This window comes from Chironomus tepperi, unplaced genomic scaffold (genome assembly GCF_022539635.2).
Source record: "Chironomus tepperi strain 1889 unplaced genomic scaffold, CSIRO-AGI_Ctep_v1 contig_349, whole genome shotgun sequence".
In the NCBI taxonomy this organism is placed as follows: domain Eukaryota; kingdom Metazoa; phylum Arthropoda; class Insecta; order Diptera; family Chironomidae; genus Chironomus; species Chironomus tepperi.
The window spans coordinates 468,336-484,117 of record NW_027226471.1 but is presented as its reverse complement, the minus strand read 5'-3'; the positions used below and the strand labels follow the sequence as shown (position 1 = coordinate 484,117).

The window sequence follows — 15,782 nt, the reverse complement described above, 5'->3', positions numbered from 1 at the left end:
AGAACAGATATCTGTTAAACATATTTCGTGCATGTTTTTCCTTTTGTTCTTCGTTTTTTACATCATTCATGCTTTTGTTCTATGCTGTACATTTAAAGCAGGATAAGAATTCTAAAATATTATTTACATGATTGTATTCAGGATAGCCAAAACTCGATTACTTCAAGTATTGTCATTTTATGAGGTCGTTATGACTAAGTATGTATCTAGACCTCCTCTTACATTCTGTCATAATATTTATGTATCCAAAAGTGCTACAGATTATCACACCTCCTAGTTGTGATACTAAATATCACAAGTGAACGACCCTTAATGGATATTACATAAAAATTCAATCTTTTATATTTATTATAAGCTTTTAAAGTGGTAATAAGCAGTAATAGTTTGATGCTTGTTTGAGAAATGAATGAAATTGAATGAATTAGGATAAAAAAAATAAGCATAAATATAGTCGACAAAGATATTAAATAAAACATCGGAATTATGTTATTATATGGTGAATTAATGAAAATTTGTATAAAACTCTTTTGGATAGATATTCATCGGTAATATCCAAAACATTTTTTTGTTGAAATAAAAGCAGGAAAAATAAATAAAAAGTTGTAAATAAGTTGTTTTAATTTAAACTTTTCAGGATGATTTTCAAGTTTTTCAACAGCATGTCACACCAATTTTCAGTTCTTAAAATAAGCAGTGAAACACTTCCTACGAATTGGTATTTCAAGCTTTTAAATCCCGAGCGACACAAATGAAGAAGGCTCTATCACGGAATATCTTCAAGGCACCACTAAACCTCTTTATTAACACCAAATGGAAGCTGCCTATTTTTGTCATCTAAATAGCTGTCAAATTTAGGCAGCTTCCATTTAGTGATCATAAAATAAATTTAGCGGAGTCTAAACTGAAATTGAATGAATGATTAATTCTTGGTGTGTTTAAGACCCGAAATACATAACGTGCTTTTCAGACCAACGCTACGTAGCTCCATTAACGGTAATACTCGCTGATTTTCTGAAGGCACCTTGATCTCTGATTTAGACCCACTTATTAGGCGAAAATCACAGTTTGCCGCATTGTGCCGCTCGGTAGATATATAAACTATTTGGTAAAGACACAAAAGTACAGTAAAGCTTTAGCTTAGCTTCATTGTGATAGACATGAATTAAATAAAATTTTCATATTACAATATTAAAGTTTAACATCCATTCCAATCTGATGTGCTTTATATAAAACGATTTTAATCTTTGATAGTATTGCAGTTTGAATCGGAAATTGATTAGCAATAGCCAATGATAATGCTAGCCGACATCAATGGGAGATCATAGATCACAATTGATTTGTACTGCCAGCAAAGTAAGTAAATTATGAATTACATTAAATAAATTGAAAGGTCTCAAAAAGCTTTACCTAAAAGCTTTACATTCTCTTTTTCAATAAAAAATTTAGACCACATTTAGGCATTTTATTGATAAAAATTAGAATCAGAATAATTCACATCAACAAGCACTGGCATACTTTCGTTAAAACTGCAACACTCTCTTGCTGAACGAAGAGCTTTTTATCACAACACGATGAACATTTTTGTTTCCAATTCCATTTTCTCTCAGCATTTTCTCTCTTTCGTCAGAGAAAAACACCTTTCCGTTCTGTTTTTTTTCTGCTCTGCTATTGTATGTGCCTTTTGCCTTCTTATTTCATATTAGAACCGAAATACACAGACAGCAGATATGAGGGTAAAAGAACATTTATTCTCATTCGGAGATTGAACGTCGTGAAAGCTTGTTGTATTTTCTATTACATCCGTATAGTGAGCTTAACATTCGAGCGCGAATCAGCTTAAAAGCTTAATTAAAAAAAGTGAATTTTAAATCAAAAAAGGAGAAAAAAAAAGTTTTTGCAAATTATTATAAAAGGTGTGTGCATATATACGTGATAAAAGTAAATTCAGGCTTTGCATCCTGTTGCTTTCGAATCTTGGATTAAAGAAAAAGAGCCAAAAAAGGAAAGAAGAATCAGCTTGGGAATTAAAAAAGTATCATCTTTCCTTCTTCTTACCTTTTTTTGCTGTAATTTAAATTGTGAAAAAATTCATTACATTTTTCATACTGAATGTGTCTAATTACTGTCAAAACTTTTTGATTCCTCATATTCCATTGTTTGAGGAATAAAAAAAAAAGTGAGGAATAAAAAAAGAAATACTGTGAATGAAATGTTAAACAAGTGAGATTGAAAAATTAAAATGAAAATGAAGAAAATTATTATTTTCCTTTCGCTGGATTTCCATTCCCATTCTTCTCAATGTTTATTTTATAAATAGCACATTTTTTTATATTCTATGTTGTACTTTCACATCAAGTAAATTGAGCAGTACAATTATGTACAACTGAAAAAAAATGTATATATAGGAATGCTGTGCATGAAAAAAAAAGTTCATTCAATTAAATGCTTTAGAAATGGAAGTAATGAAAATAGGAAAAATATTTGTAAAATAAATAAAATAAAATGTGAAAAGTTAGCTGAAGCTGAAGTATTTGATGTGAAACAAGAGTTGTGGAAATGTGAAATTTCCTTTAATTTATGGCAGAGCAGCTACTTCTTGCCCTTTTTTAAAAGAACATGTTCGGTCGAATTTGCTAAAGTGTAGGGGCGTATTCAGCAGGGACGATCGATTTTCCTCATTTATTTTTGGAAGAACTCTTCAATTTGCTGGGGTTTTCGTAGGGTTCGGCCAAGAATCACAAACTTACACTCCCTGCGTTTAAGATACGTAGGACATCATTTCTCAGCTGTATCTTAAATTTTGTTCAATAATGCAGGCCTGCAGTTTTGGATGAATCCAATTTTTTCGTGAAAAGTTCCCCAAACCCCTAAATTTTGTGTGATCTCTCCAAAAAAAAAATTTATTTGGATTTTTCCATTTTCTGGATATAAATTTTGACACTAAATAAAATCAAAAATTTTCCGAACATTCCCAGAAGTCAGCAACACCCCAAAAATTATAAAGTCCAAAATTAGTCTACACAATAAATGAAGCATGACTTTATTTAACTAACTAGAAGTAAAACACCTACCAGCATAAAAGTTTCTAGACAAGTCAAGCTTCTTGTTGAAGCTTTCAGCAAACGAAAAAAAAAATTATGACTAATTTTATGTCCTAACAGACTAGTCTGTAAAAATATCATATCATAACAGATAAATTTTTCCTTAAAAGACATCCGTCCTCGAGGCAATTTTTAGATAACATTATTTGTATTGGATCATTTGTTATAAAAATGTAGCAAGACAAACATTTTCGTGATAAAGGACTTTTTGGATGTTTGACTTGATAAAAAAGATCCAGAATAGAAGAATCTTGGTGCTTCAAAAACCTATGAGATGACAAAAATAAACCCAATTATTATGAAGTATAGGCATTACCTATCAATATCAGTCTTCAAAGGGATCACAACCATTTTTATCAACTCTGCATGACTTCGATCACCATTGAATTTTCTTTCCATTGTATTTACTTCAACTTGAATTAAAATGATCCGACGAACTGGAATCTTTGTTTTAATTAAATTTATAGAAATGTGATGTTTTAATTGACACCAAATGGAGAGAATACAGTATTCAGTCATGATAGCATGGAAATTGATATACTGAAAAGACTAACTTCCATACAACATTGTGAACTTTAAAGAAGAGAACGAAAGTCATAAAAAAGTTTTACCTGTAAAATTATGGAAATTTTTTTACCCTTTGTTGATTTTGAAAGGCTCTTATTGAATGCTGTTAGGTCAAGCATGGAACAATAATACTGTAATAATCGATTATTGGGTACTTCACATACCGATAAAGCCTATGTGTGTCGAAAAATATTAAAGTGTTCAATATTTATATAGAAATGACGACAATTAAAATAGCTATTCGGTTTTCCTAAATGCTTTATTTCCTTAAATGTGGTTTTAACTTCCATTAACTTTAAACAGGCATTTTGGGGAATTAATTGATTTTTGATTGAAAAGCAAAGAATATTTTAGAAACTTATTTCTAAATATGACTCAGACGTTCTCTACCTTCAGATATCATTAAATTTCCTTGAACTATATTAAGAAATCAAATGAACCATAAATCCATTAATAAATAGCAGAAGTAAATGAAAAAGTTAGATTGACAAGATTAATCGATAGAAATGTGGAAAACTTTTATGTTAAAGTAGTGGGATTAAGTTAATATGCATAAACAGCATTAACGATTCAATATCCGGCATCAGGACGGTGTGTCTCTGGCAGCAAGCTAACTGAATCTGGCACCACGCTTGAGTCACACCGGCTTAGAGTAGAATATTTGATCTGAAAAGCATTTTTAAGAGAAGTGACGGTTTGATTTTTTATGCCTGAATGTCTGCAATTAGGGATTTTAAAAATATAATATAATAATGCATCCATAAAGGTATTTGACCCAAAACCTGTCTCTGCTGAGAAATCTAGATTAAAAACTATTTTTAGGGATCTGACAAAATTGAAATCATTTGGTTTCTGTATTTGGCATTTACTGCTGTTTGTTTTATTGACATTTCTATTAAGTGAAGAATATATATGCATGAATAATCCATTCCTGTGAGTTTCATAGTTATTAACATGTTAAAGTAATAAAAACATGAACAAGGCTATAGTTATGGTCGAAGCAAAAGAAATTAATTAAATTATTATTCCCACAAGAAGTGAGCAATTAGAGGTGGAATTTACATACATCCATAATCATTTATATTTACATTGTGGTGCTATTACGTAGTGTATCTTAACTAAACAGTGTACATTTGGTTAATTTTCTTCATTTTTTTTATAATAGTGATAACATTTTAGCTGCTGATAAGATAGTAACAGCTTCGTAACAAATAAATACTTTACAAAAAGTTACATAAAGTGAAATAATTTCCATATTTCTGTATATTCTGTTTCGGATTCATTCGTCGACCAGCACCGGGAGCGAAAAGGAGATATAAAGTCTATTTACATAGACAACAGCTCTTAATTTTTGTGTGCACAAAAGGTCCCCATTCACGTGAGCACGGAGAGCGTAAGCTCAGGAAAGAGAAACAAAAAATTGAGGTAATTTTTTTCACCTTCCTTCTTCATTTTCTTTATCATTTGTCGTACTCAAATATCTTTGTTACAATCTGGCGGATTCATGAAGTCGTGAAAGCCTTTTTTAAACAAATCTTTGAATGATTTATTTGGTATTCTCGAAGATTTTGGAGTTGAATAATATTTACGTACTTCTTGCCTTACTTGAAATATTCATTGGATTGTAAACAAACTTCCAGAAAAAAATGTATGAATCAGACGTGAAAAATTTTAGATATTTATACTTACATAAACCACTCATCTGTGGCTTTAGCCAACTCACAACTGTGTTGAACAACGTCATCGTTATTATCAAGGTTCTCGACTGTGCAAATTTCATTTTACGATTAGCTAAATTAAATTTTCTTCTGTTCCTCTTTTACTCATTTGTACTTCCCTATCTCTCACACAACTGAAGGAATTTCAATTTCAACGCTTTATTGCATGCAACAATGAGATCAGTTCTGAAAGTTTTTTTTTATCTTATTTTTCTTTCCATTCATTTCCTTCAATAAAGATGAGATAAAAATATTTTTTCACCGTCTCATCATCATCCCTTATTTAGCAACTGAGTCAGGAAACAGCAACAAAACATTTTTTACATTGCCGTGTAAAAAAAGTAAGAAAATTTTATTTATTTCCATTCTTTTGCATAACAAAGGCAAACGGGAAGAAAAACTTTATGCGATAATTGAAGTTTTCTGAGCGTAGACAGAGCAAAGCTGTACAAGTATTTATGTTATGAGAAATGTTGCAAAACTTACTTATCTTCTGGAAAGCATATTGAAATGTATGAATTTTTCCTAGTAAATTTTTAACCATTTTTTTGGAAGTAAAAGTTTCGAATTTCATTCCAACACGAGAATCCTCAATGTTTTAGAACCCGAACTGCTTAACATGTTCTAACCTAGTGAACTTGACTACTACGTCGCCATATTATCGGCAAGACTTAAAGTTGCCTTGATGGCACCGTTACATCAGACTTTTGCCAATTTTTACTGATGACTAGATTGTGCTGCTCGGGATAGTAGCTTTTATTTTTTCACAAAATGCACCATTTGAACAATCATGAAAAAGCTTGTGAAAAGCCTTACTTCAACTGTAAAAAAATATATTTTTTACCATTAACAATTTTTTGGAGCATAAAAAAATCAAGCACTTTTTTGTTTTCTGCATCCATGTATGAATAATTGAAGCTTTTCGTGGGAAAATTTTGAGATGATTCTTGAATTCATCTGGTTTATTCAAAAATGTTGTCTGCATTCATAATTTGTTTTTTTAAAGATTAGAGTGTGGAAAGTATTTCAGTGGGCATAAAGTGGTGATGTTGTGAATAATGAAGGTTGTTTGTACCTTGAAATTCTTTTTTCTAATGAGTTTATTTACTTCTTTGAGTGGTAAAGGTCTAAATTTCCCAAACCGACAAGGTGCTCATTATCACAAAATATAGCATGCTTAGTCACACTTTGAACTTAAAATCGATATTTTCGTACAAAATCCGAGTCGAAGTCTGATCATATTGATTGAGTATACTAATCAGCATGCTCATTTAGATGATTATGCTCATTGTCTGTTAAGGTTTACTTTAGCTTCAAGTTTACTGCTTCTCTTTATCCCCAACGACACGCTGCGGGTAATTTACATTTTTGTTTTAATATACGCCAAAATCAGCCGTCACGGTGCCGTCAGACGTGAAAAAGCAAACTTGTTTAATCTACCTATTGAAAGATTTATTGTGTAGAAATAATATTACATCCACAAAGGTTATTCCGTTAGAGAATCACTACATCGCCTGCATATGCTAAATATAATAATTTTGCAAATCTACTCTATTTTCATCTGAATCTCTCCGTTACTAAAGATATTCTTCCTCTTTTATAATATTATTGAATAAGTATTTTCTCATTCATTTCATGTACCGCCATGTATCAGAATTGAGAAGGATAGAGATACATTATACATATATATCCATTGAGAAATAAAATTGAGGATATATCCATGTATGAATGTATGACACGTAGCAATTGTACAAATAAGGCAGCAGCATGAGTGAGATGATGGAAAAATAATGTTATGAAGCAATAAACGATACGGCTAAAATATCCAGCATACCTTCTCATTCCATCTAATTTACTATCTTCATTACATAAAGTTAATTCAAAGGAAGAATGAAATTAGTAAATTAGTATTCCGTATGATACACAATTGTGGATATATTTTTTTTGTCCACTTCCTTATATCCATAGCTCTTGCTACTGAAATGATTCATTACATTCAATTAGCTTGTCGATTAGAATTCGAAAACTCTGAATGTATGTAATACATACGTCAGATCTCATTTGGTTTATGTTGCTAATCAATATCATCTGAACTTGAATTATATATGTCCATAATTTAATTCTGCAACCTAGAAAAAAGAGAGCAGAAAATGTCTGGTCAGTGTCAATTTCACTAATTCTATTCGTGTCCATTCCAACAAATAAAGAATTTTCTTTTGGGGCATGAAAAGTGAAATGTGGAAAAGTCTATAATTCAGCAAGGATTTTTGGATAGAAGAAGCAATGACGCTGTTGTGACAAACTGTATGGAACTGATTCAAATAATAAATTGGAACTTTTGCATTCAGATTTGATTTCTTTCTGAATAATTCAACATCTTTAAATGTAACTCAGGCAGAAGATCTGAATGTCATTAAACTGTCTAGTCTATTCTCCTGGAATATGTTCATTCCAGTGAAATATCCGCTTAATATTTCATAAAATAACAAAATGACTGAGCTTCAAAATGATTAAACCTGACCATTCGGAAAATTACGCTATCACTCTAAAATTGCAAAAGTTTATTGTTCATTGAAAAATGATGGAATGAGGAACTGGGAAAAAAGAAAAACAACTTTGTGGAAATAAATATTTACACAAGAAATTCGATATCTCGGCACTTCAAAGTTCAAATGAAAACAAAAGAAAAATGAAGGAGAAAAAAAGAAGAAAATTTGTTTATTAAATTTGATACTTTTCATGTTGAATCTTCACAACATTTATTTCCCACGGAACTGAGAATTTTCTTTAAATCTTTATTGTCTATCTATGTAAAAAAAAACATTCATTTTATTGATAATTTACAATTATTATATTCATTAATTAGAACTCAATAATGCTTAAGATTCAATTAAACCAATCGATTTTTGGGATCATATTGTGGCTTTGACGTCTTGCCAGAAAACTGATATTAAACAAAAATCTCAGGTTTCTTATATTTAGTTCAGAGGTGGGCAACCTTTTCTGTTTCATGGTACACCTCAGTCATAGAAATTTTTGACACATCGAATGAGACATAATTTTTTTAAGGTACACCAATCTAGTAAATCTGTTCAACATCATATTGATTGAGCATGCAGATAGTTTCGTGACACACCCAAGAATTATTGCGGCACACAAGTGGCCAACCACAGATTTAGTTCAACTGTGGTTGCCGCTTTAAAACTTTGTGTGTCGCGGCACACAATTTGGACAGCACTGCTTTAAAACGATTTTAGGTTAAGCTGCTTTTATCAGCAAATCTCGATATTGTAAAAATTAATGATTTTTTTCCCCAAAAGTTAATGATCATTCTTGTTGCTTAAAAATCATTTCGTTCATAAAAATTTATTTATTTGGCGTTAAGTGCAAATTTACATTTCGAAGGTATATGTACAATAAATTTTATTTTCTCGCCATCTTAACTCCTTAATGACATTACGAAGAAGATATTTCCCTTAAAACATAATTACATAATCCAATTGCTTCTAATGTCGCATAAGAAAAGGTCAAGTATCATCCCAAAAGATCACCTTTATAAAGTGCAATTACGTAACTCCTTCTTATTTTTTTCTGCTACCTTGGTTACCGGGAATTTATTTGTATAGCTTTATAAAAATCTGTAGCATCAAAAAAATAAAGAAAAAAAGGGTTCAGAAGTGGAATTAAATTTGTAAAGTTATAGAGGAATTAAGGATGTAAACTTTATCTCAAAGCAATTCAAAGAAATGGACAAAAAATAAGTTTAAAGGATTTTTGAACGTCATATGGTTAGAAGAAGTGGGAAAATATAGCAAAATGACGACCTTAAGGTGCGGAAAAATTAGAGCAAAGGTAGAAAAATAATAACATTCAATCAATGAAGTGATAACACAGAAAAAGGTTCTATTTTGCCATCTCATTCGATTTGATTTCATTACAAATGTGCTACGTTCATTTGCCATTCTTGGAAAAACATCGTTTACCCGTTGACTTTACTACCATAAACCACAATAGCTCGACCAAAGAAATGAATTATAACAGGAACATTTCTCAGCTCTTTTTTTGAACCATAATTTTTTTTGGGTTCCCTCTCAAAACAGAGTTGGTTTTTAATTTTTTACTAGCTGTTCTACACAGAGTTGATCGTAACCTTACTAGTTCTAGGGTTCTCGAGAATAATGGACACTTCCATTGCATAGGCCGAGTTGGATTACAGACGTGACACAAAGCACACTTAAACTTGACTTAAACCATCTTTCTCTATCCAGTGTATTGGATCGAAGGACAAACCCAACAACGTTTGATTGATACCCAAGCAGACATTCAGCATACTCATCTAAATGCTTTAAGAGTACCAGAAATTACAATAATCTGAATTGAATTTCATGTTATAGCTTGTTTATAGTTTAAAAATACATATCACACACAACTCTGTAGCTGAACTAACGCTACACAAAGTGTAGAAATAAGAAAAAAATATTTACAGAAATTTCTTTCAAGCTTGCGGCTTTTTCTTTCTCTTTTTTCGACATCCATAAATTTAATATAAAATATTATTGTGTATAATGCCTTTTATAAAAAGAAAAAGATATGCGTATATAAGAAAATAATAGATTTCCTTTAAGATTTTTTTTTTGTGTAATGTAGCTGAGGCACAAAGAAATAACCAAGAACAAGAATAAGAATAAAAAGAGAGGAAAAAAATAAATCAAATTGAATGCTCATCAAAATAGAATTGTTATCAAAATCAATGAAAAGCCAGAAGGGTGGAAAAACGAATGAAAATGTCTATTTGATGTGACGTGTATTTATTTGGTCAATTGAGATATCATAACGGATATAGATTTTAGATTGGAATTAAAGAAAAAGCTTTCGTTGCCTGAGACAACAGAAAAATTGTTTGCCATCGCTATAGTCGCTTAAAACGAAGTCGATAATAATGCACAAAATTGAATGTTATGGACATACCGAATTGACAAAGTTTGTGATTAGAAATTGATTTATTTGTATTAAATGTCATACCTATCTTGCAAATGATAGCTAAGTTGTTTACTTCCTATTTTCTAATGTCCATTCAGCATGTCAATGAATAATTATCAACTTTAAGCTTTTAAGGCTCCACCAAACCAAAACCCTGTCATTAACACGAAATGAAAGGCTCTTCCATGTCGATGCCTGTTAGTTTGCTCGGGACTATGCAAATTCAACAATTCTCGCAGTATTGCTTCTATCATCTACTATCATGCATACATGCAGATCAATGGTGGCAAATTAGTCCCCACTTCTCAAGTCATATTTTCTAATGCCACAATATTTATATTAATTTATATCGACCATCCATAAAATAGTTTATTGATCATACTCATGTGTACTTTGCGCAAACACTATCCGTCTTGAATACAAATATCAAATACTGGAATTTATGTTTATGTATACAGATTTTTTGTTTCAAATTTACGATGCAAATGCAGGGAATGTAAGGAAGTCAATTTTCATGCGAGCGAAACTCTTCGCTTTTCCATTTTTTTTTCCTTTTCTCGTTATTTCCCATAATAATAAATATTTTAGCATCTTACGTATGAGCTGCATCTGACTGAGAAAATATTGTTTTGTTTAAAGTGAGCATTCTCAAGGATTCTGAAGACCAAAAAATAAGGTTGAACTTATAAAACTATAAAATGGGGATATAAAAAGCATGAAGTAATGATGCAAAAACGAAACTATGAGATTGAACAAAAGTTTTAATATAGAATATACAGTATAAAATAGGTTGACCATTTGCTGTAACTTAACAAGGTTTATGGAAGTAAATATTGAATTCAAAAATCTTTTTCGCCTAAAGTTTATGCACAATGAATCATTTGCTCTATTGTCTGCTGAAAATGTGGAACTTAAGCAATAAAAAAAAATCAACACTTACTGCTTTAAGGTATAATCTAGTGGGAAACACGCATGGCTAAATAGGATGCTAAAATGGATAGAATATAGCTTCAAATGCTCACATGCGAATGATTATTAGTTAGAACTTCGAATCCTCTCAAAAAAGGAACGAAAAATTATTCACATCATTTAATTTCCTATCCATTCACTTCCATTGTATGTATTTTCCATTAGCTATTGAATTGTCTGTCAACTTTTTTGGCTGAATATTCAGTGATGAATGAAAAGCTAAGACAAGTGATCAGGAAATGATGAGAGGAAGAACAGACAAGAAAAGTTTTGTCTTCATTTTCAAATGCTTTTTCTTTTGTGAAGAAGTGGAACTACGAATATCAAGAACATCAACAGACTTTTTTATAGACCCAAAGCTTGAAAAAAATGCTGGTTTTTTCATCCTCTAGACAGTTTTATTTATGATTAAAACTTTAGTCAAGTTTACATTAGACAACTTTTTTAGTTTTTTGTTGCTTCATGCTATATCCATGTCTCCTATTCAACTATAATAAACTTTTTTCATTTTGTGTAAATCATAAAGTTTCTGAGCCTTTATGAGAATTAGTGGAAATTCCAAAAAAATATGATATTTTAGTCAAAATTCTAATAGCACTGCCAACTACCTGTGTTAGTGGCTTTCGTCCCGATTGGCACAATTTAATAAGATTTCACCATGGATCCTTTAAATATCTCTTAACGGAAAGTTCTATTAACACGAAATGAAAATTGCTCCCGCATGACCGCTAAATAGAGGCAGCTTCCATTTGATGATAAAAGACTAAGCCGTAATGAAGTTTAAAACGATCCGTGACTTTATTTGTGTGGCTCGGGCAAGCATAGTTTATTTATGAGAGAACTATTTTGGCTGTTTTGTGACAAAAACATACAATATTTTTTACTACACTGCAGGAACTGGATTATCACTAAATAAATGATGAAGTAACTCCTAAAAAAACTTTGTTTTATATAATATTACACTGTGTCAAACAGTATCAAACAGTATGAAACATTTGAAATTATGTTCGTTTTAGCGATTAAATGTCTAATGGATGATACGCCTAGCATCAAATGAGCTTAAAAAAATCAATAATAAATTAAATAAAGCGATATGACATACTTTTAACTTATTTAAATTGGTTTTATAGGTGTGCAAACATCAATTATAGTCACAGCTGTTATGAAACATTACAGTGCCCATATTGTGTACATATATGATGAATATTTATGGATTTTCATGCTAAAAAATTGTACAGGATGTGACATTGTTAACTGTAGAGTTTGAAATTTTTTTGTTTTTATTGAATAATTGGGGAATATTTTTTGATAGTTTTAGGTATATCCAACAATTATTCTTTTGTATAATTACTCTCCTGCTATGACTTCATATAGCCTTTTATTTTTTAATGACACACCTTGGTGTTAAGCCTCAATGAAAACCGCTCACGATGCCGCACCAAACAAGCTGCTCATCACTACTCTCCTGTCTATATAAAAAAATTATTAATTCTATCTTTCAGAGCCTTATTAACTCCATCATGACTTGTAGATTCTCTAAGAAATCAATTTTTGGGTGTCTTACCAAAATTCATCTATGATGAAAAACAAGTGTCAAGTTCATGACTAGAACAACTTTTAACATTTCTTCTTAATACTTGGATTTTTCTAATTCTGCTACCTTAATGCTAATCGACTGTAATATTATTTTTTTGTGTTAAACTTGAACTTTTTATTATTTGAAAAGTTAACAAGAATGTCCTTTTTGTCTATTTCCCCGGAAGTGTAGTAAAACTGAGACCTAAACATAAAAGAGATTTTTGTTCTAGTTATTTTATTTATGATCATCCTTCACACAGGCATATAAAATTTTTAAAAGTATTCATCTTTACTCATGTATGAATTGAACTGGAGCAGTAACACAAAAAAATTAATGTGTAAGTGGAAAAGGAGACATTCACATAAAGCACATAACATATGTGTAAATGATGATGGGGTAGGCTATGTATTTTTATACATTCATGTGTTTTACCTCTACGAAGGATACAAAAGAGCAGGAAAAAAAGTGTGTGAGAGAGAAAGAGAGTTTAGGAAAAACCTGTTAGCATTATCGATTAGATTTCATATACAAAATCATATCATACGTGCGTGTATGTTAAAAAAAATTATGTGTGTTTGAGCAAAAAAAAAGCAGAGAAAATGTAAACTTTTGTTACAGAATATATATAGGAATATGAGAGAGAGAAGAATACAAAATTGATATACTTCCGTTGAGAATTGTGAGAAAGTCAACAAAAGAGGGAAGAAAAATCCTTCTTTTATAAAAGATTTAAGCTTTACTCCTATTTCATGTCACTTTCATCTCCTGCTTTTGTCTGCTGTTAGGTTAACTCTGCCTGCCTTTCTCCATCTTTAAATCTGCAAAATATTATTCATTGTCCTTATTAATACCTTGCAAATATGAAAAGAACACAATAAAGAAAATTCTAAGAAGAAGGCTTTTTGGTTTTCTGAAATAGAAGTATTTAGGTATAATGCGTCTTTTGTTGTGGAAATTCCCCCATTTTGTATCATTTCAATTAAATTTAATTATTTTTCACATTTATGTATCAATGAATTTTGATACCTTAAATTTAGATGAACAAAACTGTTGAACTTTCAATATTGGTGGGCGTTTACTTATTATGTTAGTTTTTTACGGGACGAGGGGGATCTACGATTTTGTAACAGCTTCAGTAAAGCATGGAAATATAGCACCAAAATTGGAGTGGGAGGAAGGAATTTGAAAATTCTTTTTTTTGCACAACGTAATAAGTGAACGACTACTTACGATAATCTCAATTTGTGATGGCATTTAAGAACGATTCCATGTAGGTCTAACTGCTGTGAATATGTTAAAATAAATAATTTACAATAATTTTGTCGGAAAAAATCAAAAAGTATGGAAATAAATAAGAGCTGGAATTATTGAAAGGATCATTATCATTAACATCAGCAAACATATTTAAATGTTTATTTATTGATATAATTACTCGTTCCTTTTTTTCAATGAATAAAGAGGAAATAATTAAAACAAAAATATTTACTTGATACTTTTATGAATTTTTTTTTGGTTCCCAGCGATAATTAATGTATGCATTGATTGCAATGTTCATATATTAATGTCATTGATTTTGTTTTTTTAATGAATGCTTAAGGACTATAAGTATTTCAATTTTAATTAAAACATGCTTCCATGCTTTAAAATGCAATATGATGCTCAGCATAGCTCCAGAAGTATTAAAACCACAGCTCATGACCAAAATTATAATTTGTCCACCTTCCTCAATGAAGCAAAGTTAATGTTTTTTGAGGCATAGTTCCATTCTCACGGCAATATTTTAAAAAGCTCTATCTAAGATTAATACTCCGAGCTGCACAATATGACAAACTGCAGTTTTCGCAATAAAAATGGGTGAAAAACAGCCCACACGCTGCCGTCAAGGCAACCTAATGTCTCACAAATAAAGCGACATCGCAGTACCCTAGCCAACATAGTGTGCTGTTCGGGAATAAATCTTCCAAGTTGATTCGAATTTCGTTGTATAGAAAAATCAAGTCGACTATAGTGAAAAATGTTTCATCGTTTAAAAGGGGCTGTCCCACAAAATTCAATTAATACACTTTTGCCAATTAATGGTTTCGGTAGCTGTTCTTAACAAGAGGAGTGTGCATACATAATTAAACTCTGACATTTCATTTTCCTGGTTCACTTGTCCTGAAATGATTCATTTGCATATGAATTTTTAAAAATAAATTAATTTTTCATCAAACATGACTGAATTTCCAACTGCTAACCGAATTTCCCTTCCAGCTATTGTTCATTGTTTTTGTATTCGTTTTAATTTTTAAATTAACAGCTTACTTCCGTTTTGTTTGAGGAACGTGTGTTTGTATATCAGATCGGGAAATGTGGCAAAAATTTTTCGAGTTTCTAATTTTTTAGGAAAATTTTTTGTTTATTTTTTAAAGCTAGGGAGGAACGAATGTTGATTTGAGTGCTTAAACCCTCATTTTATATTAATTTTAAAATTCTTCCTAGTATTAATTTTAATTCCAAAAACTTAGACATTAAACCCAATTCGAATCAACATTTGTCATCAGACATTAAGTTTACTGTATTGATTTGTATCATTTAAATAATTGATCATGTGTATGTTCTACCTATTTCGTTAATTTATGAAATATTTACATCAGGACTCAAAATATACATGAAGGAGCTTCTCACAAACAATGACACATAACAACGACAATTGTATTTACCATAATTAACCCGGTCTTTTAATGAAAATGGTGCTCCTAAATTGCTTCTTTTTTTACAATTAAAAACAATGTTGGTTCCAATTAAAGCCTTTAATTAAAAAGTCTGCTTATACTCGTTGCTTGTTGTCATCATCATCATCATCGTGTGCAAATGTTAAGCTGTTTG

General features: G+C 30.7%; 1 protein-coding gene across 4 annotated transcripts in view; it reads left to right on the top strand.

Moving 5' to 3' along the window:
* Window positions 1–1,774: 1,774 nt before the first annotated feature.
* The window catches only part of LOC139094114 (protein qui-1), a 91,309-nt gene continuing 77,301 nt past the window's right edge, over window positions 1,775–15,782 (top strand). For 2 of the 4 annotated variants that reach the window (XR_011544751.1, XM_070645038.1), the window contains exons 1-2: window positions 1,775–1,913; window positions 4,834–5,093. The gene's annotated coding sequence lies outside the window, so the exon portion shown is untranslated. The remainder of the gene's footprint in view (window positions 1,914–4,833; window positions 5,094–15,782) is intronic. The other 2 variants (XM_070645040.1, XM_070645039.1) reach the window with 2 other exon arrangements.